Below are 6,084 nucleotides of genomic sequence, written 5' to 3'. Positions count from 1 at the left end.
GAAGTCTTTTATTCATATCTGAAAGCACACAAATGCATCCAACAAGGGTGTTTTTTCTTTCATCACTTTCTCGCCACTTCGATGAACAATTGAACCCAAATTTTCACTGGTTTGTTATTTTATGCATATGATGGGATACACCAAGTGAGAAGACTGGTCTTTAACAATTGCCAAAGGTGTACCTTCCCTTTAAAGTGTGCCTTGAGCATTCCTGGAACTGTCTCAACTCCTTAGGAGTATGCAGCATCAGCAGCCCAAAATGGTGCACAGGTTGCTAATAATTCATTCACATCAACAAAGACTACCAGCACGCAGGTAGCAATTACTCCTGGCTGGTGAGAAGCAATTCTTATCATACGTCTTGTCCAGTGTTAAAAGTGTCTTGAGTTTGATTTAAATCCACCCCATTAGAAATTCGTTTGAAGGTCTAGTGCTCTGGTGCTATTCTACATTTTCCCATTTTTGTTAGGCAAGGCTTATAATTGTCAATAACCATGTTTCCCAATTTGTTCACACACATGAAATGTTTGTTAGTTTTGCACTGTACAAAGTTTTTAGTGTAACTGTCCCTTTTTATTGCTGGTTTCAACTACAAAATTACATATCTGCAGATTTGATTTTTGTTTGCTTAGTATAATTATGTGGGGCACCAGTCACAGCAATGTACATGTACACTTTTGGGTGGTAACCTTTTTTTATGTTAAGCAATACTTGCTGTGCTAAGCAAGTGTTTTTTGCTTACAGGTTTTATGAAATTGGGCCCAGAATGATTAAGCATTGCAATGCATCTTCAAATTTTCACAAGGTCCTATTGTATATTGCCCCCCCCCCCCAAAAAAAAAAACAGGATACAAACCCAGCCCGATGTCGTAGAGCTGCAAATTTGGTGCAACCAAAAGTAAGCATTGTACCTGTCACAAACAATGTACAAAACATGATGTTTTAGCTGGTAAGCTACTTTCTGCCAAGGAAGATTCTTCTGCGCTTAACAGCTTTATGAAATTGGGGCCCATTCAGTTTTGTGTCTGTAATTTAAGGTAGGAAAGTTAGCTCTTAAAAAAACACAATTTAACAGAAACTTGTTGGAAAACTTGAGTCACAACTATATTTATTAAAGCTATAAAATTGCAGCTATACAATTTTGACAATGCCTTAATTGTTTAATGTCCTACCTTCAATTTAAATTTTAAAAATATTACATAGAACTTACTTGTAGCAATTTACTGTTCTTTATTTGTGTTTGTAATAAAATGCTTAGCTGTTGAGACCAAACGTTCTGTGTTAGATTTGTGTTTTTGTTGAAAAATACCCTGCCGTTTTAATTTGTATTTATTATTATTGTCAACCTTCTTAAAATGCCGTTACTAAGGGAATCAATGTGTGATGAAGAGGTTTTCAACGAGTGGTTTAACTCCAACGAGGCCTGGTTCTTGATAATTTTACCGAGATGAAGTCACTGTCTTATAAGCACAGGTGCAAGCTCGCGTGTCACGTCCATGTTTCAACACTTTTTACTGGTCATAAACAAAGGTTTATACACACCCACGTGACGCGCTCTCCACCAATAGGAATTGCGAAACTGTCTGAGGTATTCATGAATGTTGCTTTATAATTTAAGCATTGTCCATATGGGACACCAATTCTCTTTGGGTTGGTTTGGTTTATCATGGTTTAGTATGGAAAACATGATTTGCCGCACCCCACAGGCTGAACTGTCATTAAAATATAAATGCTGTAATTGAATCCCAGTTCAAACCACTCGGAATACTTAATTTTTTTTTTTAACCAAAGGTACAGTTTTGTATTACTGGCAAAACTGATGACTGTACATGTTGTGCTTACTGTCTTTTTATTAAGATAAGTTACAGATTTGTATTATCTTCATAAATGTTGCCTCTTATTTACTTACTGTCTTTGAAACAGTTTTGTATCACTGGCAAAAGTGTTGCCAATAGGTTTTTTTGTTTTTGAATCAAGATAAGATAAGGTTTTGTAAAATTGGCAAGACCATGTTGTCGGCTCACTGTCTTTTTTTATTTGTAGTTTTTTTTTATATAAATGTTGCCACTGTTTTACTTATACTGTCTTTTAATCAAGAAAAGATTAAGTTTTTGTATACTGGCAAAACTTGGTCCATGTTGCGCTCACCGTCTATAATCAAGATAAGTTACACATTAATGTAGTATTTTCATAACCACCACTGTTTTAGTACCCGTCTTTGAATCTAGATAATGGTACAATTTGTAATATTGTCAAAAGTTATTCCATGTTGTACCTGATGTTTTTATTCGCTGCCTTATAATCAAGAAAAGTTTTATACAGATGTATTATCTGTTGTATAGCTTTAACTTTGTTGCCACCTCGGTAGACTTAATGTCGTTGAATCAAGATATAATACACAGCGTTTGAAATATCGGTAAAACGCATGCGAAACGCTCTGCTTTGCTTTACTTTCTTTGAGTTAAAGGGATGGACACTATTTGGTAATTACTCAAAATATTTATTAGCATAACACCTTTATTGGTAACGAGTAATGGGGAGAGGTTGATAATGATAGTGTAAAACATTGTGATAAACGGCTCCCTCTGAAGTAATGTAGTTTTATTTTTGAGAAAGAAGTAATTTTTCCACGAGTTTGATTTCGAGACCTCAGATTTAGAATTTGAGTTACCGAAATCAAGCATCTGAAAGCACACAACTTCGTGTGACAAGTTTTTTTTCTTTCATTAATATCTCGGCGACCGAGTGAACTCAAATTCCACAGGTTTGTTATTTTATGCATAAAAAAATGTTGAGATACAACAACTGTGAAGACTAGTCTTTGACAAATACCAATAGTGTCCAGAGTTTTTAAGATAAGGTGTAGAATTTGTCGTCTCGGCAAAACTGCTAATACTAGGTGTTACTGTCAAAAATTGTGTCGATGTTCATGTACAGGGTAGACTCTCACTGTACGAACCTATACATGAACAATCTTAACGGCAGTGGACACTATTGGTAACTGTCAAAGACTAGCCTTCACAGTTGGTGTATTTGAACATGTGCATAAAATAACTAACCTGTGAAAATTTGAGCTCAATCGGTCATCAAAGTTGCGAGATAATAATGAAAGAAGAAAACACCCATGTCACACAAAGTTGTGTGCGTTTAGATGGTTGATTTCGAGACCTCAAGTTCTAACTTGAGGTCTCAAAATCAAATTCGTGAAAAATTACTTCTTTCTCGAAAACTATGGCACTTCAGAGAGAGCCGTTTCTCACAATGTGTTATACCATCAACCTCTCCCCATTACTCGTCACCAAGAAAGGTTTTGTGCTAATAATTATTTTGAGTAATTACCAATAGTGTACACTGCCTTTAAGTCCTATCGAAAAAGTAACATTAAATTAATGGTCGCTGTACAAACATAATGTATGTGAATGTCCAATATTCAATAACAAACTAACTTTACTGTCATGACAATTATTGCTCCTTGTTAACATTATTGCTTGTCAATAACGTCTAATTCTAAAGCCCGGTTCAGACTTCTATAATCCTGCGAAGCGAATTTTGACAGCGAAAATATTATGTTTCGCAGGAGGGTTGAAGAAAAAAAAATCCAACTGATGCGAGTTATTTGATGCGGTCAAAATGATCGCATCCTGGAACTATGAACCGGTTTTTTTAGCGTCTTTGTAAAAAATCAGTTTGTAGTTTGGCTGCTGGAAAGGTCGTTGCCGGTGATGTGTTTTCCCTTTACATTAATGATACACCACTTCAGCTCCCCCCCCCCTCCCTCCAGCTTTAGGTTATTAGCACCTCTATTCCCCATTATGTTTGTTTAATAACCACTCACACAAAGTCCCGCCCAACTCAGTCCTCAATGTGACTTGTCATGAGTGATGAATCACCTGCAAGTCAGAAGCAACAGGCTGGTCGTGCACATTGGGGCATCATTTTTATTTATTTATTAGCAATGTCTTCCCGTGTTGTTCTTCATCATCAATCGTGGTTGAGTTAATAATCAGGATGTACCCCCAAAACCCTCGGTGTCCGGCGATTACATAGCCATTTGCTTGATGAAAAAACAAGATATTTTATTCATAGAGTCAACCGATTTCCCCATGTGTTTTTTTTTTTTTTTTTTTTTTACCAGTCTTTTTATCTTGACGATTGGGATTGGAATGATCACGGCTGGAATGGAACGCCTGGCTGCCCGCGCTACGTTTCTCCGTGGGGGATAGCGGCGCGCTGAGCGGTACGGTGTCCATGGCTCACCGGGGGGGGGGAGGGGGGAGTGAGCGAAGCAATCCATGGAAGATTACCACTCTGTTCTTGTTCCGTAATTGATTGATTGGTTTGTTAAGCCTTTCAGGATTGATTGCATCTGATATGTAGCTTGAATAAGCCACATACTACTAGACATTCTCGTCCCCTAGTGACCCCGGAATATTTTATACCCGTTGACTGAAAGCATGCTGTCTGCTTAAAAATGGAAAACAAAAGATGGCACATTGCGAAGTTTTCTGGGAATGACATTGTGATTCCATTTTAGTATTGGGTACCGAGATGTGACGTTATTCTACATGGGATAATTACATCCCTCTATACAACTCTAGTCTAGACAATCAACCTTAATAATAATGTACAGGAAATTTGAAAATGTTTTCCCCTCTTATCATGGAGGATTCCTTTATCTGTGGTCTAAACATACAGGCTACATATTTGGTTCATGGATCCTTTCGATTGTTTTAATCCATATGTAAATAAGGCATGTAAGATTACCTCTTCATCTTTTTGGGGTCTTGAATTTCCCTCTTTTTTCTGCACTTTTTGTGTACAAAAGTATAGGATTATGATTTTTTTTCCTGTTTTGTTTTGTTGTTGCCCGGTTTTTTCTGTTCCTCTTCTTTCGTGGATAGTTACTCACATGCTTGGTAAAGTGTAGTAGTATTCTCTAAAAATTAACCTGTTCAAATGTTATGTTGGGGCACGAAGAAGCGTAACTGTGGTAATGTTTTTTGTTTTCGAATTTTTTAGTGGGATAAAAAAGTTTGGAGTGAAATGTTTACCAAACGCAGTGTGCTATTTCAAACTACCTTTACTTCTTACCACAAACACTTAGTTATTATTGTCATTAATTTCCATAACCAAAACGTTACTGATCCTCATTATTCCTATTAAATATATTTCGCATAACGGTCGTGGTTATGTCTCAGTGTTTCGGCAGAGATTTTTTTTTAATTTTTGTTTTACTGTGTCTTGTGTCTTGTCAGTGTTTGGCAGTGTTTTGTCAGTGTTTGGCAGTGTTTTGTCAGTGTTTGGCAGTGTTTTGACAGTGTTTGTCAGTGTTTTGACAGTGTTTTGGCAGTGTTTTGTCAGTGTTTGGCAGTGTTTTGACAGTGTTTTGTCAGTGTTTTGACAGTGTTTTAACACCGGTGTTTTGTCAGCCTGTTGGCAGGCTCTTGTCGACTATTTGTAATATTTAAGATAAACATTAGTAAACAACAACTTGAAACAAATAATGTATGTATATATATTAGGGCATATTTATTACAATTTTTTTATTATTTTTTTTGTTGATATAGTGGTTACCAAAGAAATGTGATTTAGGCCCTACATTGCAAAAACCGGAGTGTTAAAATTGACACCATGGACATTGTGACATAAAGACACCGAACAGAAAATCAAATTTAAAGGCAGTGGACACTATTGGAAACTACTCAAAATAGTTATTAGCATAAAACCTTATTTGGTTACGAGTATTGGGAGCTGTTGATAGTATAAAACAAGTAGTTTTCGAGAAAGAAGTAATTTTCTTCGAATTTGATTTCGAGACCTCATACTTAAGAATTCGGGGGTATCGAAATCAAGTATCTGAAAGCACAACTTCGTGTGATAAGGGCGTTTTTTCTTTCATTATTTTCTCACAACTTCGACGACCGATTGAGCTCAAATTTTCACAGGTTTGTTATTTTATGTGTATGTTGAGATACACCAAGTGTGAAGACTGGTCTTTGACAGTTAACAATATTGTCCACTGTCTTTAACACAGGGTGTTAAAATAACAAAAGTGTATTAGTTTTGACAGAAATTAAAAATGAG

The sequence above is a fragment of the Asterias rubens genome, chromosome 16 (assembly GCF_902459465.1).
Source record: "Asterias rubens chromosome 16, eAstRub1.3, whole genome shotgun sequence".
Taxonomy (NCBI): domain Eukaryota; kingdom Metazoa; phylum Echinodermata; class Asteroidea; order Forcipulatida; family Asteriidae; genus Asterias; species Asterias rubens.
Note: the sequence above shows the minus strand (reverse complement) of the source record.